At 41.6% G+C, this 24,788-nt stretch overlaps 2 protein-coding genes across 7 annotated transcripts in view; one reads left to right on the top strand and one right to left on the bottom strand.

Annotated features, from left to right (window-relative positions):
* ppfibp2b (PPFIA binding protein 2b) overlaps positions 1–5,164 on the bottom strand; it is an 83,057-nt gene extending 77,893 nt beyond the window's left edge. For all 5 annotated transcript variants that reach the window (XM_030730796.1, XM_030730792.1, XM_030730795.1 and 2 more), the window contains exon 1: positions 5,012–5,164. The gene's annotated coding sequence lies outside the window, so the exon portion shown is untranslated. The remainder of the gene's footprint in view (positions 1–5,011) is intronic.
* Positions 5,165–12,160: 6,996 nt separating this feature from the next.
* mical2b (microtubule associated monooxygenase, calponin and LIM domain containing 2b) overlaps positions 12,161–24,788 on the top strand; it is a 57,622-nt gene continuing 44,994 nt past the window's right edge. For both annotated transcript variants that reach the window (XM_030731602.1, XM_030731601.1), the window contains exon 1: positions 12,161–12,358. The gene's annotated coding sequence lies outside the window, so the exon portion shown is untranslated. The remainder of the gene's footprint in view (positions 12,359–24,788) is intronic.

Below are 24,788 nucleotides of genomic sequence, written 5' to 3'. Positions count from 1 at the left end.
CAGGGTTGCAAAGTTTCATCTGAACAAACCACAAAATTTCTGGAACAGTGTCCTTTGGACAGACGAGCCCGAGGTGGAGATGTTTGGACATAATGTGCAAAAAAACGAACAGCATATCAGCACAAAACACCTCATACCAGCTGTCAAGCATAGGGGTGAAGGGCTGAGGATTCGGGCACCTTGCAGTTAGAGTCAAGCATGAACTCCTCTGTTTACTAAAGTATTCTAGAGTCAAATGTGAGGCTCTCTGTCCAACCGCTGGTGGTCACAACACAGGAAAAAACAAAAAAAAAAAAAAGGTGTTGCAATGGCTCAAAGTCCAGACCTCTGCCTGCTGAGGTGAGACCTTAAGAGAGCTGTGCATTTACAAATACCTTCAAACCTCAATGAACAACACTGTGAAGAAGAGCAGGCTACAATGATGTGAGACTGAAAGTCATACAGAAAACAATGACTTAATTTTATTGCTGCTGAAGGTGGTTTTACAAGCTGCTGCATCATGGGCTGTACCTGCTTTTTCACATTCAGTTAATCACTTTAATAGGTAACCGCTGCTGTCAGTGTCCTTAATCCTACCCCTCTTTTCCCAAACTGTACATCCACGTCTTCCAGTCTTCTTAATTCTCCGTCTACCTCCATCTAAAGCTCTCCTCCACCTTCACCTCCTCCCTCCCTGACCAGGCCAAACTGACGAGCTCACGTGCTCAGTTTTCAGGGCTGAAGCATGTATGCAGGAGCGTATTTAAACACGTGTCCAAAGCAAGACTTCTAACATTAAAGAGCAAAACTGAAAACCTTATGTAGTGAATACTAGTACACAATAATCTGAGCAGCTTAAATACACAGTACTTGGGTGTACCCAGACCTTAAAAAGCTCATACTTATTTCCATTAATACTGTCATTAACAGTCTCACGACTACTCTGGTTGTTCTCAGAGAGCAGAGCAGGAGCTGATGGAACCAAAATCAAATAACACGCTTTTATCCTCGATTTTTCCTTTAAGTCCAGTTCAATAACACTGTACGGAGAAATGGAAACCAATACGGCTAAGTGTAAATATACATTTACTGTCATAAATACATTTAACAAACAGCTTTTTTTGTCCTTCCAAAGCTCCAAACTGTCTTTTCTTTGCCTTTGTTTAAATCGCTGAGCCTGTAGGAAGGCAGATGAGGCAGGACAGAGCTCAGTTTGAGCTGGTGGTTCTGTTGGAGGCTTGGATGAGATGCAGCTCCATGTAGGACTGTTATTTTTAAATGCACTTGACTTTTTTTTCCATTTACTTTTAACTCTTATTACAGTTTTAAGTCATGGTTTGGTTTGGTTAAGGCAACTCCACTACTTGGTTAGGTAAACGTCTCCCATTTGCATCAAACTTGTCCATTTTCTTGGTTATGACTCCAATCCCATCTGATACTTGACTGGTTTCCTAAAAAGCAGGAACACCATTGGCTGTTTTAACCCCTTAAACAATCCCCTATTTTTCTAATAAAGTCAGGTTGCATCATGAGCAGAAAAAAAAAAATGTCAGGCTTTCATGCAAATGCTTATAGTGAGTGAGTTTTTTCAGATTTTAATAAAGAAAAACAAGGCTTCATAAAGACCATGGGCCTGATTTACTAATCTGGTGCCATGATGCCATGCCACCGGACGGGCCACTGCATCCTCAGGTACTTCAAAAAGATGATTCACTCACTGTCCACTTTGTTAGGTATACCTGTTTAACTGCTCATTAACACAAATAACTAAATCAGCCATTACTTCCATCAAATCATCTCAAAGTAGTTTTTTGAGCATGACGGTGAGTTCACTGCACTCACATTGGCCTCCGCAGTCACCAGCTCACAATCCAATAAAGCACCTTTGGGATGTGGTGGAACAGGAGATTCATATCATGGATGCAGCTGACAAATCTGCAGCAACTGGGTGATGCTTTCACGTCAGTATGGACCCAAATCTCTGAGGAATGTTTCCAGCACTTTGTTAAATCTATGCCTGAAGGAAAAATTGGGTCCAAGCTGGCTTTAGCGAGGTGTACCTAATGAAGTGTCCAGAGAGTGTGAGTCACAAAGACTGGAAGACTCGGGCACAATTCTTGGATTTTCAGTAAAAGTCACAAAGTATCACCCTGTACGACGGCCTCAGTCTCACCGACAGAAATGAAGCAGCAGCGAGAGATTAGCACACTTTTTCTGATACTTTTGTTTCTCTGATTACTGGAAATTGTTCTTACAAAGACCCGCAGACACTACTCAGGGCTGTAAAAACATCTGAAACTCTGAAGCACATTCTTCTGATAAAATAAATACAATCATCCATCTTTAAACTGGTTTTTAACAGGGGTTCGTTTACACTGTTGTTTATGACGCTGTGCAAACAAACTCATATTTGCACCGTGTCATGTTGAAGGACCTCTGAACTCCAGTTCACTTAAAAGTGGAGGTTCTCATTGGGAAGTCAGAATTCCCATATGAACAAACTCTGCTTCGGTTTCACCCCCTCTGCTATTGTATTTCTGCAGGAGCCTCCAATATCCTCCAGAAGAGGATTAAAGATATTGTGACACTTTGATATGATACATTTGCATATTTTTACACATTACCAAGCATTTCCACCAACACAGTACTTCCTTTTATCACATGCTAAACCTTTAACTCATCCCTCACGCGCTGCATCGCTGCAGTGAGGATTTGAGAAGCAGCAAAGAATCAGCTGGAAAACGTAATCCTTTCTTTTCCTGCTTTCCTTTATTCCTCCTGGAATCCACGTATTTCTTACTTTCTTTATTTTCTCTTGAACGGGACACAGCACCTCTGCTGTTCTCCAACACCTCTTCCCATTCCGTGCCAAAGGAAGCCAAAGATGACCTCAGACAAGCTACAGTTTTTCCTCTTTCTCCCTGACGCCGTCTTTTCTGTCACTCCTTCAGCAGCAGGGAATCACTTTCTTGTAGATTTCACAACCTGACTTTGTCTTTTAGGTTTCTACACTTTTCCTCTTTTTTGCTGTTTCACTTTCATCCCTCTGCTTTAAACCTCCCCTGCATCTCTCCTCCACCTCAGCAACAGTGGAACTACAGCGGTGCCGTGGACAGCAGCGGCCGTAAAGATCCAAACATGGCTGCACCCTGGCGCACCCTGCAAAAACCAATCCCACAAGTAGATGAATGGTACTGTCCAAAATAAACTGTTGCAACAATAAATTTGTTACCAATTTAGAGCTTTTATCAACTGCCACTTCAGCCTGTGTTTCTGTGTGCTGATGCCATCCAAGTGCCAACAGCAGCTTTAATCAATGACGCCTTTCAACTCTGTCTCTCCTTAAAATGAGATTTGCAACAGAAAAGAGGCACCGGCCTGATGTGTTCACTGGCAGGAGGCTCCTTCAGCGCTCTCATGCCTCTGATGTGTGTGTCTGTGTGTGTCTATACACTGTCTTGAGTCTTGGATGCAGCAGATGCTTCAGCGAAGGGGAGCCGCACATCAACCTTGATATTCTGCTGTTAGCATATCAGCATCCCCTCTCTTTCACCCCCCCACCCTCTGCGTTTTACTCACGCTGTCAGAAATTGATGATCTGCAATTACACAGCATGTGTCAGTGCAACTAAACATCATTTAATAGCTCCGAGCTGACAGTACACGACTGAGCAAGCAAGCGGCGAAACCCCAGCGTCACAATTAAAGTACCATGTTGTCTCCACCAGACCGCAGTGCTCGTGTTTCGCTCTTATGTAGAAAAATCTATAGAATATAACATACGTGTAGGATGAATAAAGGGTGATGACGACTTCAGAGTTTTCTTTCCCACTGATATTCTGTAAAAATGAAGAGGTTTCCCCATCTATCTCAGCTGGGATGAAGAGTAGATCGTACTCCAAGAAAGCACACAAACCTTTTTGTGTAAAAAATGACACAAACCAGCTTTTTGTAACATCTGGGTGGCTGTGACAGCACATTTTATCACTTATTTCCACCAGGCTAAGCACTTATGTTGCACAGCTTGTTTCATACTTGTATTTTACTTTGACATAATTTTGCATTTTCCATCTCCTATTCTGTCCACAGTGATTCCAGTATGAAGCTGCCCTTCCTCACTTTCATGTCAGGATTACCTCCCTCAGTGGGCGAGGTGAGCGTTGTGCCCACCTCTGCGTGGCGTGCCATGTCACGACTTCATTACTACATTCGTCACAACTGCAGAGGCTCCAAGTGTAGGGATGCAGTGGGTCAGCAGTCAACCACACACAATGCAAAAGTTTGACTCTTAGCACCATTCACCCATACTATGTGTGGGTGAAGGGGCCAATCAACAACAGAAACACAGTAACACGTTTTGCTTGTTTTGTTGCAGCAGCATATTATATTCATGCTTATGTTATTTTCCTCAGCCTTTGCCTTTTCTGGCTGACCTTCCTGTTTGATGCTAGCCCCGCCCACCTGTGCATGCCACACCAGCTTGAATATTCATTTTTGATTATGTGGTTTCGAATTTTTTGTTTTCACTCATCAAGGGAGAAAATAAACCACGTACGGTTAAACGGTCTCATTTAAAAGGCTGATACGCTCCCAGCTGAGCCTCAGCAGGATTATCAGTCTAATATTAATATAATGTATATTAATACATTAATGCAGGTTACGTTGAAGTCTTTCCTAACATAACTGGGTCCCACAGTAAACAATATTTACAGACCTCGGACCGGAAATTCACTTCAAAGTATGAAGAAAGAAGATAAAAGCTTAAGCTGCACTTTAACTCGCCCACAGTTACGGTTAATTATCCAGGGATAGCCTAACAGGTCAGTTCCCTGAACGCACCTTAATTTAGGCTACTTAACAAATATTTGGTGTTTTTTCTGTACCGTTGTTTTCATCTCCTGCATTAAATACAACTTTCAGATATAATTACCGGAATTAAAAACGCATCTTCACACATAAATAAGTTAGAGTTTAAATGTATTAGAGGAGCGGGGAAACTACATTAATTGGCTTCTCGAAGTCCCGATACTCACGCTGTGCGACCCCCTCTGACGCGCCGTCCAAACAAATCCTTTAATTGGAGACGCTCGAAGATAAAGTGAGGAGACAAACACGCGCCATTACGCAGACATCCAGCAGCCGTGCGCGTAAGGTGCCCTGACCTGTGCAACTGTCCGCCTGTCTGTCTGTCTGTACTCTGCGCTGCACTGTAGCGCCAGCTCCCTCAACTATCACCTGCCATGTGATATGCACGATGCCTTCACGAGCTCCCCGGAATTCCCGGGCTCATGTCTCTCCCTTTCGATCTACATTGAACTTTCTGGTATAATTCGCCAAGCGCTCATATTTGAGAGTAAAAAAGAGCCATGCTACTTATAGATAACAATAATTGTAAACATTTTTTAAAAGTATGAACATATTGTAATACTTGCATCTTTTCTTCTCAGGTCCAACAGATACCAATGATGACATAATAATACACCTAAATTCAATAACTGTTGTTTTTGCTATTGCTGCTACAAGCTAACGTTATTTTATATGTCACTAATAAACTGAAGTCTGTAATGTCTCTCATTATCCTATTATATTGTCTCCTACAGTACCTGAACGCAGCAAAGCATCAGTCTGGGGGATCCATGAGCCGTGAGGATGATTTGGTTTTAAACGCATCAAACTTACACGTTTGATGTCCAGAAAGTTCTGCGCTTTGCTTCTTGCCTCACAAGCTGATATATGTGCACTGGACCTCAGGGGGAAAAGAGGGGCAGCGAGGCAAATGACAGAGAATAAGAATCTAATTTATTTTTCTTTATGAGGCTAAACTAAACCGTCGGTGTTATGTTTGCCTTGTGTAGAGTGTTGTTTTAATATTATCAAACAGCGCCACCTGGTGACGCAATGCCATAAATGAGCAGTCTTTTCTGGCAGGTACGCTTCTCTGTGCATTTGCAGTAGAAGTAAATCAGCGATTGTATACTTTATTCGTTTTTATCTTTACAATTTGTCGCCACCAATGTGATCAATTATGCAAAAATACTTGTTTCTGTAAAAAAAGAAAGAAACTCCATCTGTTGTAGTTGTGATATGGTTTGTTTTCCTCGCAGGAAACTTGACCCTGTTATTATGATTCACTGCAAAATGATGATACTTTATTGATCCCACAATGGGGAAATTACAGTTAACAGAACACCCATCCAAGAAGACAAACAGAACAAACATGGGGAGATAGGTGAACTGCGAGCTGGAACAATTTTGACAAACTAAGAAAAAGGCATCAGTGAGATAATGATGCTTACAATGTTTCCTTTTCTTCCCACCCACATATCACACAGTCATTTTAAGAGAATAACAGCACAAATCTCCTGCATGCTTTCATTATCTGGACTCCAGCTGAGCGTGGAGCAGTTACTGGCAGATTCCCTCTCTGTTGCTTCCTGCTGTGACGAGTCCAGTGATGACAGTTGCCCCAAAACATTTAGCTCCATTCACTTAAAATCACAATGACAGCAAAAAACAGTCAAAACACGACCGATCCTGACAAATTACAATTCTAGTTTACAGCATTAAGCAAATAATAAAGCCAAAATAAGCCAAAAACATGTGAATCTACAGGCGAACAAACACGTGTTTGTCAGATTGGCCTGATCAGGCTCCGTCTCCAAGAAAATAGAGGCAGGCAACTGAACAGCAACACCCATCGACTGGTAGCTGAAATTAAACCACATGAAGTTAGGTGGGAAGAGGAGCCATGCCTGCTGTCTCTGAAAGAAAGCTGAGTTCCCGTGGGATTTATAAAGTACTTTGCACCAACAGCAGAGTACCAAAGATGATCCTGCAGGAGCGTCTTTCATCTGGTAAATAGTTCCTCATGCGTTCACTGTAGATGTAGTAATCTTGAAGTATTTTAAATTTCTGCTGCCTACAATTAGTTCATTACACGGTTTCTTAAAATGAGGCACGATGAGGCACTGCAGAGAGGAGCTCGACTTACCCCCTTATTTAGATGGATTATCCTTTAACTAGGGACTGCCTCGTGGACACAACTGGTCATACTATAACTTTATCAGTTGCAAAAGTAACATTTTATAACTTGTTTCATTTTATTATAAGCTATTACATGTACAGAGAAGATGAATTATTTATACATGTACTAGAATCAAAGAAAAATAAAAGGAAATGTGCATATTGTTCAAAAACCTCAAGAAAAAAAATCTCAGCTATGTTGTGGAAAACAAGTCTGGGTAGATGACGTTTTCAAGTTTAACATTTATTTACACAAAGACACAGAACTTTTTTTTATTTGCTATCACAACTTCCTCCTGTCACTGAAAAATTACCAGAGTCATGACTGCATAAATGAGCCGCTAATGAGTAAGACTTGATGTGGTCTCTTTGTACTGTCCAGCATATAAATCTAATCTCATTGTACATCCCGTATAATGACAAATAAGGCCATTCTATTCTATTCTATTTGAGTCTATAAACTGGCCTTCTTTCTCTCTGTGAATCCACTCTAAGAAACCCACCAGTGTCTCCTCCACTTTAGGCCATCTCCAACTCAGTCTGCAAGAAAAAAAAAAGCAATTCTGAGATTGTTAATGAATCACCTTTGTTATTTTATTTATTTGACCTTTATTTATAGAGGTAGTCCCATTGAGACTTGGTGTCTCATTTGCAAGAGAGACCTGAAACAAGTCTCTGTTGTGTGCATCCTGCTTTTTGAATCCACCAATCATGAGTCTGTAATGTAGCCAACTGCAATCAAGTCCTTGTATTAAAGACTGCAGGGGTGAAATGTGACACCTGAAAAAAAGTAAATGAATGCAGAAGATATTTTGTGTCACCATGTTTCAGTCTGAATTATCTCTGTACTTTGTATCACTTTCATCACTTCTCTTCTTCGTGGTTAAAAATGTAGCTGTGTTTTTCGCTGAGGTCCTGCTGGGCCTCTTGCACTACTGCAGTAATCCTGGAAGTCTACCAGTGGTAAATAGTGAAAAAATGTCATTCAGACCTACCTAATTCTACACCCCTGCTCAGGGTTCAAGTTTATAGTACTACTGCTAATGAATTATTCTGACAGTTTGCACACGTAGCCTTGTCTCCTGGTATTTCCTCCACGCTCTTGAGACTTTGCTGGGAGACACAGCAAACCTTCTTGCAAAGGCACACGTGAATGTGCAACAGTAAGTTGGAGGAGCTGGACAACCCGTGCACAGCTACATGTGTACATACACTTAAACTACTACAAATACAAACGATGATCGCTATGAGCATTACAAACATGTCACCAAACAAGATCACAGTGGACTTGGGTCACCCACTGATTGCATCTTTGTTAGCAGGTAACCCTGATGTACAAGTGATAGCAGAGTTTTCACATCAGTGCTGGAGACACTGAAGAAGGAACATGATATCCTCCAGGAAAAGCTCTGCAAGCTGGTTGAACACCCCCCCCCCCCTCCCAACACACACACACACACACACACACACACACACACACACACACACACACACACACACACACACACACACACACACACACACACACACACACAGTTTTAAAGAAGCTGTGGAAGAGGTCTGCTCAGTAACTTTGTATCTTCAGGGCAGAGAATATCTAATCTACTGCCATGTTTTCGGCAGACACAAACTGATGCCCAATGACAGGAAGGTGATCAAATCACAGAACCTCCTCCGCTGGAAGATGAACCAACATCAGACTCTGTGGAGCCTGAACCAGTTAATGCTCACAAGGTCAGCGTGCCTCCTGCAACTGGTCCAGAGGCTGCTGATGCATCTGAGGGGGAACGTGGACAGGATGGAGGAGCAAAGGAAAAAATGTTTTTGAACAGACTTACTGAGGCCGTGATTTTGCAGGCTGTGATATCACCAAAGACGAGCACGGTTGAGTAAATCTGGTTAAGAAAGTTTTAAATACCTCTACAAGATCATTCTCACAGTCATTTGCAAAAAGTCAAGGTGCCGGGGTGATGATGTACTCGCTTGAATGGATTTAGAAGATCCAGTAATTGACAACATGATTGTGTCCTCTTTCACATATTGGCATCACAGGGAGAAAATAACAGCATCAGAAGGTTCTTAGCTTTTGGTGTAATCACCAACAAGCCCTTCACACCTATGGAGAGGGTCCACACAGCATGATGCCCACATTCAGCCTGTGGACCCAAACACAGAAGACAGAAGCTGTCACAGAACTTCCTGCACTGGAAGAAGAACCAAGCTCAGATCTGCTGACACAGCTGAGGAAAACCATGAACTGAACTCAGCAGAAAAAGAAGAACATGGATACAAATTGTCTGTGGAGATACATTCATGCTCCATCAGAAAAGCAAAGATTAACTGCGATCCAGAAATCGCTGAAGCCATGAAGGAGAGTGTTCAACAGAATCTGGGGAGAAGTCCAACATCTGAACACCCCCCAAAAAAGTTTAAAAACCTCCACAAGATCATTAATAAGAATCTTTGCAAAAAGTGGCATTTTTCTGCTGATGTTCAGGAACTTAGAGCAACCACAAAGTGATTGTTTATACTTGCAAAAAGCGCTCAATGATTCTATCACAGAAAACGGGAACCATCAGGGCTTTCTTCTCATCTGTAGCCAAAATCCTCTCCAGGTCCATCAGACAGTCAGACTGAGCTAGTGAACAGTTAGATTTGCTTATAAATAATTCAAAACAATCTTAGCTGTTAAAATTAATCAAGTGGACACTTGATACTTAACCTGTCATCTAGCTTAGGGTGAAAGCTGCCAAAGAAAAAAAAATGTCCCGAGCGAGAGAGAGAGACAACCACACACTCTCATACTCACACCTTTGGCCAGTCACAAGCTAACCTAACAAGCATCTCTTTGGACTGATATTTCAGTCAAAATAATAATAATGAAAAATTCTGCTTGTATTCATTTGCTGTCAGACTGAATGTAAATGTTCAGCTTAGACTGCATTTCTGCTGATTCATTTTCTTCCAGTTCAAACTGTTTGGGGCATAAAACACAAAGAAAAGAGTTGTTTTGCAACAGTGATGCATTACTGGGATTCATCAGCAGCTAAATCAGTGCTTGTGTCTGCTGTCACTAAATAAGCAGCAATAATTTCATCCTCCGTGTATTTGTGGGTTCACACGGACACCAGAAGTGCTGATGTCTATGTGTGTGCAGCATGGACAGTCCAAGCAGTACCGACTCTTTTTACAGTCAAAATTCTTCTGAATATTAACTATTGGTAGCTTTTTTTAAAGACAATGTTAGACAGGTTCCAGCCACCATTTCAATTCCTAGTGAATGACCCCAGCACAACTCCAACCATGTCCGAAGTGAATCTGATGAACATTTGTTGAGACAGGTGAAGAAAAGACCGTTTATGCTGCACACTGACTGCACTCCTTCAGGATGCTGCAGTAGTCCTCGACCACCTGAGGGCAGAGCAGGACCAAACACCTGACACCTGAAATAAGAAGGTGAGAACGTCAAGAGCACCGTGTTTGGTAGAGGCTTTTTGTGGGTGCATAGTCATCACAGTAAGACATCTTCAATGCTAAAACGTATAACATATGTGAAAGGTGGACTCCCCTCACAAGTGTCCGCTGACTGCTGTCAGCAGACTGGATGGATCTGAATGAGATGTGCAATAAAACGAACTAAAATTCAGAATTCAACAATTGTGATGACAACCCACCCGCTCAAATGAATTATAAATAGATTAAGTCAAGTAAACGTCTGCGTGTTATTATTTTTACATATATATATTTTGAGTTTTGGTGACATTTTCTTCCTGCTATTTATAATCAATATCATTAGATATTAAAGCATTCAGTTATAGCAAAATAGTGAATAAATCCTGGGAAAAAAACAGACTTAAATTTAACGCTCAGATTCCTGCTACATGTCAGTGGGAGCGTCATCTGTGTCAAAGTAACCAGAGATACAGGAAACGGTACAAAGCAAATTCAATTTCAAAATAAAAGTCTTGAATAGTAGACCTTCAGTAATGCTTGAATTATGTTATCGTGTTCGACATGTTGCGGTCATTTATGTGCTACAGAGTTACAGAGTAAAGATAAAACGGGAGAATGACATTATTAAAAAAAAAGAACAACTTTGTAACATTTTTACATTATGAAGAAAATTAATTAGAAAATATGTTTACATTATCAGGAAAAGCTTTTTTTGGGGGGGGGGGGGGGGTAATTAATTAATTTTAATTTTATACTCTGGAACAATGTAGATTATAAGACTTACTGCAGAGTAAGCCATTCTGCAGGGAATGGCTTCCCTGTAGGAACTATGTCAGTAAACGGTATTTACTGTTTAGCTGAGTTTGTAGAGCTGTGTAAAAACTCTGAAACATTTAAGGGTGTATTTTGTTAGCATTAACAAAAAATACATTTAATTTGTTTATTTGTAGCTATAAGAAAAAAGAGACATGGCCATTTTGCTGTTACAACTAATAGCTAACTGCTAAAATGATTAGATGGATAAAAAATATATTTGTAATTTTTTAAAATTTAAATTGTTTTAGGTTTTTCTGTATATATACCAGAATATTTGCAGACATAGTCATTCTATGTGATACAACAAACCAGTTAGGTGGAGCATTTCACATCTCTCCCATAACCCAGCACTTACTTGGGCAGATGTGGCTCGGGAGGTAGAGTGGGTACTAATCAGAAGGCTGGTAGATTGATCCCCAGCTCCTCCAGTCCAGAGTATCCTTGGGCAACAGCCTGGCGTTTCCCCCGATGCTTTCATCGCAGTGTGAGTTAGATGTATGAATGTGTGTGTGATGGGTGAATGAGACTTGTAGTAGTGCTATGAGTGCTCAAATTGGGTGGAAAGGCGCTATATTAGTCCCACTCCATTTACCATTTATTTCCATACATGATGCAGGATGAGAATGAGAATAAACCCTGGGTCATTCTCGTTTAGAGACCCCTGCAGTGTTACCAAAGTGGAGCCTAGTCATATATTGAAGTATTTAATGTTGTTTTTGTTGTTCTTATTTTTAATATCTGATTTTTAAATAAATTCGTAGCGTCTCTGTGCACTTCACGCTTCTTGCAGTAAACATCTTTCCAACTTGCCTTGTCGGACTTTTAGTGCGGAGAAACATTAACCGGAAGTGGAATCCTCGCGCTGCGGTCTGACTCTTAACCGTCGCGGCGCGCGCGGGGGGTTCGGCACAGCGCACACACGGCGGCCGTCTCACGAGGAGCGGGTGTCCGTCAGAGACCCGCTGAACAATTAACTGAGCACGGAGTACATAAGCTGACTGCCACCGCCGAAAGCTGGCATTACTAACCGTGGAGGACTGCAGCGGGACTGCTGACATTTCACCGGCTGCTGGGTGTCGTGGGCTCCGGTGAGTGTTTGACAGCCCCGCTGAGGACCGGGCGCTAATCAGGAATGTTATTTTAAAAAGCCGCCTGCGTTTAACGTTCAGCTCACACCGTGGGCGCGTTTTCTTTCTTTGTGCTTTTTAAGCTAGTCATTATGAACAACAGGTAATTTATTTACTTAACAGTTCCTGTACTTTTTACACTGTTCACACACACACGGACATGGCAGGTTAATGGGGGTGAGGGGGGAGGAGGGAAGGGGTGCGCTATATTTTGGTGAGTTTGCTGACTGGCCGGATTTGAAGCCCCCTCCTTTTAAGGGACTTTGCTGCTGTTGGTGAATTAATTATTTATCATTTGCTGTAACATAACGCGTTGCAGACGTGCAACAGGTGAGTGCCAAAAACAAGCTCAGATCAATGAGAATTTAAAAAAATGAAGAGAAGTTAAACATTTTTTTTGTTTTGTTTTCATCAATTAAAAAATAACTATTATGTGACCGTAACCTATTGATATTTGACTGGAGCATAATAATCATGGCCTGGTAGGTGACTTTAGTGGATTTCTGTGGGTGAAAGTAGCTTTTTGAGTAGCGCATGAATGCATTTATCCCGTCGATGCTGTATTTTTAAAGTGCATTAGCTTAATGTTTTTTTTTGTTTTTTTTTTCCTTTTGCAATTATTTATAGCAAGAAAATGCATTAATTTGAGGTTTTACAACATAGTTTGCAAGCCTCTGTGTGGAAAGTAGAGGGGTTCATACTCTCATAGTGGACATCAGCTGAAGCAAACTTCCCCCTTCAGACATGCAAAGTCAAGCAGAAGAGCGTCAGACACAGGAAGCTTTTAAGGCTTGCTAATTTGTTTGTTTCCTACAAGAGTGTCAGTGTGGTGCATCTAAACGTATAGTTTTAAGTAGTTTTTTTTTTTTTGTCTCTCCTCTAGTTACTTCCTGTGTGGCAGGTGGCTGCACATCCTCTGAGAACCTGAAATCCAGTCAGGCAAAGATGGCTGATTTCATCTTAGACCCTCCCAGTTGTTGTGGATTAATGTTTCAGTAGCTGGATAGAATTACTCAGTTTGTATTTCTTAAAAAAAGTGGATTAGTTTTCATTACAATGAAGAGTTTTTACATAACCCTGCCAATGGTATGAAGCAGCTGTTCTCTGTTGTTGGAGAAAAACAAAGCTGGAGCCAACTTTTCATATGTTGGATGGATTATGGGTATGAGGTAAATAAAGTTTTTGGTAGAGCACTGGTTGCAAGTAGCTTACAGTTTTTGAATGTGAGTGTTGGTCAGAAGCAGCTTGGTCACCATGGAGAGCTAAAAGGTCAGAGGTCCAGGAATGAGATAAATCCTTGCTAAATGACCGTTTTGAACAACAGTAATGGCACGGAGAAAAATTCAATTATGTGGTTACTATTTTGGTTGTGCTCTTCTGTGACTCACTGTGTCCAGACTGTGCAGAATATCAGGAAATAGAAACAAAACTCCACTTTACTTTTCTTTTTACTTTACCCCCCCCTCAAAATCTGTAACCACACCAAGTTGTGTAGACTTCCCAGTGCCAACATTTAAGTGGGAAATGCACTGATAAATTAGCCGGTGGTGAAATGGAACGGTACCTCTGTGGTGCCTTTCTGCTCATTTGAGCACTCAGTGCTTTCATGTTGTCGGCTGTGTTGACTGGTCTCAGCTTTTCTTTGTTTCCTTGGAACAAAAAGGAAGTGAATAACAACAAAAATGAGGAAATTAGGCAAATAATTGTTTGGTATCAGCCTGAATTTCACATTTAGCTTTGTTCATATTCTTCCAATAATAGGTTAGAATTCAAAGGTTTGTTTGCTGAACAAGGAAACCAAATATTAAATGCAGTAAAAGGAGCATTTACGGTTAATCACACATGCTGTGTGTATCCTTTTGCTCTAATGAGCACATAGACTGCATTTTGTCTACATAATTATTTTTTTTAATCACTGGGTGAGAAAGTTGATATTTGGCATCCATGTTTGCTAGCTGGCAGCGTTCCCGTCGGTGCATCAGGTTTCTTTATTACTGCCGCTGATGTGAAACTGAGCATTATCTGACATTATCCTGATTTCTGCATTTATTTTGTGTCTTCATTAATCATGGGAGGATATCCCCATCGGTGATGGGTCTTATTAGATTATTAGTGGACAATCCACTTGTTTCTGTGTTGAAAGTTCAGTCACTGCTTGCTGCCTGGTCCTGACCCCTACTGTCTTGCGTTGTCCTTCTGATTGGTTTGTTGGACAGGTTACTGTTGTAGTTGTCAAGCTGCCTCTCTGTAGACCCTTGGCTAGAAACGGTATTCCTCCTACTGTGGAGATGTGGTGCAAGCAGGTGGACTGCTCCGACCAGGACTGAGCTCATTTCACTCATTCGCGCGGTGGTTGAAAATGTTCATATTCCAGTGACTCCATTTTGGGCCTACTGGAAATAAACGCCTTGTCTTGTCCTTTAATTGGTTTGTGAGTGGCACTAAAGTTAGCTCCCCATCATTTAGATTTCCATGTTTGTGGCCTTGGTAGAGACTCGTGTTTTAATAAATCCTAACTGAACTGAATCTGATGGGAATTGTCTCTGGAACCCCCCCCCCCCTTATTTATGCTTTCATCTTCACTTCCTGATGCTAACCCTCCAGATGTTAATCTCAGACCTTTTCGTGCTGGCGTTTCCTCTGTGCCATAATGCCAGTGGGCGGAAAAGAAAAAAGCAGTTGCCCAAGCTGTCACTTCCTGGAATGAACATTTGACTTATTTGGGGGGGGGCAGCAAGACAAAAATACTCCGGGGAGCTGGGCGTCACTGTCACCGGCTGACCAGATGAGAGAGGCCCAGTTAAGTTTGAGTGTCGGAGGATTTTTCTGAGGTTATGTTGGGAACTGAAATTTGTTAAGCATGATATTTAAAGAGTGTGACCTGCAGGCTTCAAATTACTCACCGAAATCAGAAGCTTCACCCGACGTTGCTCCAACCCATTGTTTCCTCTGGTTTCATTATTTTAGGTCAGGTTGAGGTTTGAGATGTGACTGATTTCAGCGTTTAACCACTTTGATTTGGAATTAATTTTGACTCTCAAAACGGCTTCAAGGAAGATTTCTCACTTGCACACCTTTATTAAAACGTTTAATGTATCCTGTTTTCTAATCTATACATTTAAAACAACTGCTTCAGCATGGAAGTAGGAGGATTGTGTGGTACATCACACCGTAACTGTCTATATTTTGACCTCCATTTTCTGTTGTATAAAAGTGTTTGAGAGATCATCTTCCCTGATATTAAATGCTCTTGTTTTCAGAGGTCTGGGGTTCTTGAGGTTTGGGTTGCCTTAAAACACTGAGACCCTTGAGCTGAGTTTGGCAGGGCCAGCATACTGTACAGCATCGGTACACGGGCCTTATTTGTAACATATAAAAGCCTATACCTCTGCAGGATACATGGGTCTAAATCCTTCCATAAGTTGGGGTCTTAAATTTAGTCTAGACCAACAAAGTCTGATTGGATGATAGAAAATCTTTATAAGTTAGGATTTGCTGCAAAGCCATTGTGTCTGCAGATGCTCTGATGTTAGGCTCCTTCAAATAACTTGCTGAAAGCTTGTCAGTCACTGCAATGTGTACATACTGTGTGGCATTTAATGTCATAACTAAATGCAGGTTGTGGGCATAATCCAGGCCTAAACCTCTGCAGTGTGCTGTGTTAATCCTGTGAGGATTAATGGTTTGATTTCAGGGCTCACATGAACCAATTAAAGCTTTGCTTAGGACAACCAAACATATGGTGCTGAAGCCAAGTTACAGTAGCCTTTGTTGCAAGAGGGGCTGAATCAGGCTTGACTCACCACTAAGACGGACTCTCCTGTCTGGACTTATTGTACACTAGATAAATGTTGGAAATATAAGAGAGATGACTGTGGTAACATCATTTTGATTTATGTAATTAATTATGCATTCATTCGTGATGCACAGCACTCAGATCAGCCACTTCAGTATAGCCGCCTGCTTAATATTGTGTAGGTGCCATAACTGCTTTCCACAAGTTCCCAGAAGGTCTCCTACGGTATCAGGCACCAAGACATTAGCAGCAGATCCTTTAAGTCTTCTAAAGCTGGGTGCTCATTTAACTGTCAGGGCGATTGTGAATGTGATCTGGATGTGACGACCGAACAAGCCCTCTCGATGTTTACAGTTGAGAAATAGTCATGCAGTATGTGTAACGATTCCAGTCTGAACTCCTAAGAGCCAGTTAAAGCAGGTTGATCTGCTTTTTAAAAACATCTTTAATATTTGCAGCTGACATTGTGATCAATGTTGAACAAATGCAGAAAGAGATGGATTGCTGAAATATCTGTAAAAGTACACCGAAGAGCATCCCCTCCTTTGCACATTTTGATCAGCCTACACTAACTCTTCCACCTCAAACTGGTTTATCCATGTCTTTATGGAGCTGCTTTGTGCTCTGGTGTGCAGTCATGTTGGAACAGGAAGGGGCCATCCCCAAACTGTTCCCACAGAGTTGGAGCATCAAATTGTCCCAAATGTCTTGGTATGCTGAAGCATTAAGAGTTCCTTTCACTGGAACTAAGGGGATGAGCCCACCTCCTGAAAAACACCCCCACACCATAACCCCCCCTCCACCAAACTTTACACTTGGCACAATGCAGTCAGACAGGTACCGTTCCCCTGGCAACCACCAAACCCAGACTCCTCCCTCAGATTGGCAGATGGAGCAGTGTGATTCATCCCTCCAGAGAACACGTCTCCACTGCTCTAGAGTCCAGTGGCGGCGTGCTTTACACCACTGCATCAGACGCTCTGCATTGAGCTTGGTGATGTAAGGCATGGATGCAGCTGCCATGGAAACCCATCCCATGAAGCTCTCTACACACTGTTCTTGAGCTGATCTGAAGGTTGGAGGTCTGTAGAGATTGGCTCTGCAGAAAGTTGGTGACCTCTGTGCACTATGACCCTCAGCATCCTCTGACCCCACTCTGTGATTTTACATGGTCCTTTGTGGCTGAGTTGCTGTCGTTCCCAATTGCTGGAATTCACTGAAATGTTTGTAGATGCAGTCTGTATACCCAGGTGCTTGGTTTATACACCTGTGGCCATGGAAGTGACTAGAACACCTGAATTCAATGATTGGTTAGGTGAGTGAATACTTTTGTCAATACAGTGTACATATAAGCCAAGTAATATTATGGCAAGATAAAAAACAGTTTTGATTGTTTGGTTTCCTACTTGTGACACTGCACAGAAGCAGAAGAACATGTGGTTAATCCATGTTATCACACCAGGTATTTGCTCTCTGTATTTCTGGGATTGTCCACCATCAGGATTGTGTCGTGTTGGACATGGCAAACGTGAAGCCCCACCCATCGATTAGTGGAGTCTCATTACGCAGCTTCAAGCTGAGCATTTTAGCTGATGCCACCTTGTTTTGAAACTGGGTGTCACGTGAGGCGGGTCTGACTGAGAAACCGAGTACAGCCCATACTCACTGGCTAATATGACTGACCTGTCAGCTGGTTAATCCTCCTTTCTGATGCTAATAGTGACCAATTTACAAAATGAAATTAATTTATTGTTTAGTAACTGCATGAAACCAGTGATTTCACCCTTATTGGGAAAATGTTAACTGAGGCCCCAGGCAAAGGGAGCCGGGGGCCGTTTTTCCACAGTCTTTTTGCAGCCAGAGGATCCATCCTGTGCTGGCTGTTAAAACGAATGCAGGTTTGGATTCACTTCCATGTGGGCTTCACATTTCAGACCTGCTGTATGTCCACCTCTGTCTGTGGTTGTGTAGTGGACTGCGTCAGTTGTTAGTGCTCTCTGATTGTCAAAGACCACAGTCTGCTGCAGTCAGTGGAATGAGCTGTGCTGTCTCAGAACCTTTCAGATAGTTGTTGAGTGTGTGCCCAGCTTTAGTAGCAAGGTGGGGCTTCCATGGAGCTGTTTTTCCAGCACATCTCAGTGTTGATCAGACTGAGATCTTTGTTGTTCAGACCATTCTTGAGTAAGTCTTGTTGTGGCGCAGGGTGAATTAATGCTACGTGGTCTGAAACAAAGTTTATGTGTGTGTGGGGGGGGTCATCAGAGTAACATCCACATGAATGCATGTTTCCCAGCAGGACTGAGCTCAGCACATCACACTGGGGCTGCGACGATTCCTCGAGTAACTCAAATAATTCAATTATTAAAAAAAAAATCCTCAACACTAATTTGTTGCTTCAATGCTTCGTTTATACTGCAGCTCAGGTGCCACCGTGTAAGTGGAGCGTTTCATCCACATCAGCCGTGTTAAAGCTCTCCGTCACTGCGATGGATTTGGAGGGGGGGGGGGGGGGGGGGGGAGCTCAGGTGGAGCAAAAAGAGATGTTTTTCTAGCAGCGGCACTTTTTCCTGTAACCACCATTAAAACGTTTACTGGGACACAGCTGGAGGTCCTTCGACCACCTGATCAACAAGTGTCAGCATGAAGACAAGAGAACTTTGTAGCTGGTCCATCCACTGCTGTTTGTTTCAGCTGTTTACAGCCGAAATCTACAGAAGTTACAGAAGCAATTGCCCAGGTGCCCAACTGGGCATGCAAAACAAGCAAAAAAGTCTTTTTTCTTTTTTTTTTTTTTTTTTTTTCTTTTTTCTTTTTTTTTCCCGCCTGGGTTTTAAGGGGTTAATAACTTGAAGGAGAGAAGATACAACATTCAGGATGTCAGATTCTGAAAGTCTGGCCCCAAATTACCCAGGACACCAATTTTCAGGCTAAGCATATTCATGTGGGAGATATTACCTGTTGAAATGTTAGAAACTTGAAAATCATGATTCACAAGGTCAAATATAGGGCACGGCACCCAATGTTTGGAGGGCCATATCTCAGAAACCCTTTGGAGCTGAGGCCTATAATTTTGCATGTGTTCATTATACACATAGAGGTACTTTCAAAATATTTTTCACTTAAATCTGAGATGTGACCTGGGGACCCATTGGTTGAGTTCATATGGAATGACCCCTCCATAACAAAGGTCCATTTACCTCCTACTGCTTTCAGCTGTTTGTGGTGTTCCCTGTCAATACAGCAGCTGATATTATAAAACATGTTGTGATGCTTCTGATCTCAGCAATACCAATTTAGGCCATTTAGGTTGCTAAACCTTTCCTTTTACGGTCACATCAGTTTTATCGCTGTTTACCAGGTGTCTGGACACTCCCCTGTTGTTGAGTGCAACCTTTGTACCAAAGATGACTAACAACAGTGAGCCCTTATTAGTAAACTCTGTACACTGAAACAAACCCAGTGTGGTATAGGACATCCCTAAAAGGAAATTTCAGCTGTTCAATTTAAACTCTGAAAGTTGACTGGCTGGTGAATACAGACTTTATTATCCTCCTATATATATTCTGTAGATCCCCGTTAAGTCTGAAGGACAAACCTCATTGAGAGTTCTCGGACCCTGTGCTGGTATGTACAGACTGTAATGTGTTTACATCGAATGGCATGGTGCACATTTTTTTTTAGTTTTAATCATAAAGAAGAGATTCAGGCCTTGAAAAAGGAACCTGCAAAGGAAACGAGTAAATCATATGGCTTATGTAGTAGTGGATTACTGCTGTTGGGTAGTGTCTTATCTAGTGTTGCATTGAGAGTAAATCTGTTTCATTCATGCGTGAGCCAGTCTGCCATGAGCTAACAGTTAGCTGCTGCCTCTGGCTCTGGTCAACATCAGGATCTCAGTGCATCTTTAAAGATAATCACTGTTTTTCTTGTTCTTTGAGAAAATATTTTTTTTAGAAAATAGTGTTAGGATTCTTATAAAGAGCTGATCAAAATTTATTTGTATTTTGGTCTTTTAGTTTAAGTGTGATGACTGCATTAACCCGTCAGCACTGTTCTGAGTTTGAGAGCAGGTGCTGTTTCTTCTTTTCAGTTTTGAGTGTGTTTATGTTGGACTTGTTTTTATTTGCTTTCTCTATGCACATGACTCTGATTTGCATCCATTTGAATTGTGACTATCTGGAACTTTCAACTGCCTTAGTATTTACATGTGATGAACCAGACTAGATGCAAATCTTACTTCCCTTTTCTCCCTTGCTCCTCATGCAGCTCGTTTTATCTTTAAGATGGAGACGAGGGAAGAATGATGGGTCAGATTTTTGAATGCTTTCATTCCTCACACAAATAAATCTGTACCTGTCAGATAAGATGTTGGCCCAGCCAGTAACTCTGTTGCTGACTGAAATTCAGACATAGTTTCTGTGAAACTCGAAATGGTGTATAACTGACCTTTGCCCTCTCAGCTGTACCCTCAGAGCAGGAGCGGGCAGTTCTCAAGGGGCCACATGAGAAACTGGGACTGTTGTGGAGGGCACACCAATAAGCTTATAAAGAGATACAAGCAGAATTGAGCTCAGCTTGTTTGACTCGTGCCTTAGAGCCTGCTGTGTTCACTGCTGTGTTCATTGTGGTTGTCGATATTCATGGAACTTTAATTCTTAAGCTGTGATCAGCATGAATAATATATCAAGAAAAACTGTTTTTAGTAGCGCTGACTCATGTTTCCTTAATCCATGTGATACAGTATTTAAGGAGGACACTGAGAAATGTAAGAAGTTATGTGGTGTAATCAGGAGCAGTATCTTCAGATATGCAGCTATAAACACGTTTCTTATTTGATAAAGTTGTAAACCTCTCTCCTAGCATTGTAAATCTGGTAAGGAAAATATTGTTAAAGCAAACTCAGAGTGTGTGATATGTAATGATTGTATTTTTAAAAGATTATAGCAAAATATTCTTCTTAATGCACTCATTGCCGATCGTGCAGCTTGCAGTGAGACGGTGCTCTGCATCATCTCTCGTGTCGCCTGAAGCCTGTGTTTCATGCAGGTGAGGAATGCAAACATGGCTGTGAGGGCTCAGGTGTTGTCCTGCACAGTTATAGATCTGACTGACAGAGTGCACATGCTCAAGATCACAGTTGGAACCTGAGGGCTGTTGCCTGCATGTACTAGAATGTTTTAACCTTATTATTCTTCCTGTGGTCGTCCTTGGACTGGTTGTAAAAATCACAGGTGTAAAACATAGACTGTACATAAAAGATGGACCACCCAGTGGGAGGCGATTCAGCACAATTGAATGTTTCACAGGGTTAAAGGCGCTACTAATTTGTAAAATTTGTAACTGTGTGTAGCAGAAGCTCTGCACACAGGACAGAGAAATGACAGACTGATTCATATTTAACCTCATTCAGCAGTGAATGATTTTAATGTACCTTTAATTAGTGTGCACAGAGATCAGTAAAACAGTATTACATCATCATAACAAACGCCTGGTTCCTTATTCCCCTTTTAATTGGTTTATAGTTTAACAGGAACAGTAGACAAATACGGTGCATTAACTAGTACAGTGTTTGTAGTGTTTGTGTATTTATTTATTTTTTTTGCCTTGAAAGTTGTTGCTTGCTGTACGACTACTTTTAAAATGACATGTATGACAGATTCAATGGTCGGGCCACACAGCACAAGTTGCAGCTCGAGCTCTTCTTTAAGAAGTCTTAACATCGTGCAGTTTAGCTGACTTTATACCGCAGCTTAATTTAACACTTACGAGGCCACTTAAAAACACACACAGGCCTTTTTACCTACATCCTCTACTTTCACATAATGACCTAGTTCACTGTGCTGTGGTCTGCTACCCAGGGAATACCAAATATGTAGCTGATGAGGAGTCTGGTCCCCCCCTTTGAGCTCCTTATCTGGAGGTTAAGTATGGGCGTGTTGCTTTCAGATGTGGGCTAAACTGATGTGGCTATAAGATACTGTCCTCCAGAAAGGCTTTCGGCAGTGCGAGCAGTAACAACTGTATGATTCTGTGGTTCTTTAGAAAGGGTCTGCCGAGGGAGGGTCAAGTATAAAATGAAAATATAAAATATATTAGTCTCAAATGTTTTGTTCAGTTCGAGGCACAAAATTTAAAATTGGAAAGTGGAATAAAAACAGTGGGAACGTTTTATGGAAAAGTTGAGGTGACAGCCTCGTCACGGGACAAGTCTGAACTGCACGCACACACGATATTATGACTCCTTGTCTTATCTCTTGTGCAAATTTGTCAGCTCAGATTGTTTCTGTCCAAACCGCAATAATCTGAGGAAACGTTGGCTCATGCTTTTGGCCTGAGAGGACTGTTTATTAGCTCTGACCTTTTACACTCACACTGTCAAACTAACCTCAGTACAGAAAGAAAGGAGCCCATAGGGAACGCATCAGGTTTTCAGTCATGTCAACTCACTTGAGCAGTTTGTGGTCAAGTTTAAAAACAAAGAAACAAAACTATTGCAGATATACAATGTAAATCTGGCAGCATAGCAGGCATGAAGGGACATGATTTTTGGGATATTTTAAGATGTATTGTTAAGATTGTGTTGTGTGAATCTGGAAAAAGGGGAAAAATGAGTTGAAATTCCAGCTGATGTACATCTCAGGAACAGCAAGGAGTTTAAAAGTCAGCTGATATATTCATGCAGACAGCTGTGAAAACAATGAATTATTTTTAAAATAATAGATTTCTTTCATTCCTAGGTCAGGGACTGATGTAATGGGGGGGGGGGGGGGGGGGGGGGGGTGTCTATTTTCATTGGATTCCTGTGCAGAAATTGTTCTTATATTATGATGGATTCAGTCTGTTGATGTTACAGCAGCGATCCAAACTAATGATGCACTGCAAACACAGAAGGCTGAGAGTGGCTCGTGGGAGGAAGAAGGAAATTTGCTTTCCTTGTAAAATTGCCCTTAAAGCCTTTTTGTATTCAGAGGGTTGAGCTCAGTCCATGCAGTTGGATCCATCAACCCTGCCATACATCATATCTTCATCTTGGATATAACTATGCTAATCATTTTTATTTATTTTTTTATTGGCACAGTTTAATGTTTCCTTATTTGTGGTCAGTTTGTGCTGGGGTAGGCTTTGTGTGGTGTGTTTACGAGACGACAGCAGGTCCACACTTCAACTCTTTGACATTCCAGCTGTTCATGTTTCCTGCTTTCACAGCCAATCCCTGCTGCTGTCTCCTGGACAAGCCCTGCGCTCTGGTCCGACTTAAATTCCATAAAGTTCATAACAAAAGAATCTAGACCGTAGTTTTCTGAACCTCACACTCCCAGTTTGTCTTTCTCCCTGTTTTTCTGCCTTTTCCTCACTCGGTTTTCCACTCTTGTTGTCCGGTCTGTCTTGATAGGACCGTGCTGCCTCAGCTTTGGTTCTTCTCTGGCATATGCTCATAAACACTCATGCAAAGGCCCTTGACTTTACACAACTACAGTTCTGTTGTGGCAAGTCATTAATTTTTAAAACAAAATCTTGGGACCTACAAATGAAAAGCTTACTCATAATCCTTCTACACCATGCTTGTTTATGGCAGATTATTAAAATAGGTTTAATCACTTCATCTGTCACCTCATGCTGTGCTTGATTGTTGGTGAAAGTTGAACTTAATGCATTAAGGCGTGGGTTTACCTTTCCCGTGCTAACCCGCGAATCACGGCTGTTCTGTTAGAATAAGATGATTTTATCCTTTGTCTGCCTGCCGGTGTAGAAACTGGAAACACGATTGGAGGGAGTATCTTGAAATTTGGCTACTAAGGCTACGTTATACTTTGCCAGACATAATCTCAGATTTGACTGTGTCCGTGTTGGCTGCTCGGCTGAGCGACATGTGAGCTCGTCCAGAAAGCCCTCAGACTGAAATCCATCACCCCCAAAATTGTCCACATCTTCCAAATTTTTTGATGAAGTTGAAGGCTTTAATCTTTCAGTACTTGTTGTTTCTCCACATCAATGTTGGATTCTATGCATTGAAAACAGTTCTGATTTCTGACCTCTTTTGACTTCCTGGACACTTCCTGGACAATTGTTATACTTTACTGTTATAATTTACTTAGTCTCAGAGATTGAAATGGTTTCCTCAGGTAATAGCTTTGTTCTGTGATATGTTAATGAATGCAGGTCAGTGCAAAGAGTCGTGGTGATTGGTTCATTAGGCGTGCACGAGCGTTTGGCTTTTTTTTTTTCTTCTGCTCAGGCAAAACTTGCAGACTCTGCCGGTGGAAAGTTTTCACAAGTGTGACAGTAAACAATAAAAAACAAAACAAAGAATAATGCGGTATTTCAGAAACAATATATCGTTAAAAGCATATAGTTTTTAGCTGAAGTGTGTAGTAAAGTCTTGAACAGCGTGGTGATGCAAAAGAGTCTTTTTATCTGTTTAGCATCGATTGTGCTTCATCATTAAGTCAGAGCCTTTCATGAGACATTAATTCCTCTGACGAGGTGAGAGCCGTGGCTGCTATGTCCTCAGTCCCATTTGTCTTTCAGCTAAAATGCACAAAAACTGAGTTACCTGTTTGTCTGTACATCCACTGACAGGCTAAATTATTCATA

Source organism: Archocentrus centrarchus, chromosome 6 (assembly GCF_007364275.1).
Source record: "Archocentrus centrarchus isolate MPI-CPG fArcCen1 chromosome 6, fArcCen1, whole genome shotgun sequence".
Lineage (NCBI taxonomy): Eukaryota > Metazoa > Chordata > Actinopteri > Cichliformes > Cichlidae > Archocentrus > Archocentrus centrarchus.
The sequence above is the reverse complement of the archived record's forward strand: the minus strand, read 5'-3'. Positions and strand labels throughout refer to the sequence as shown.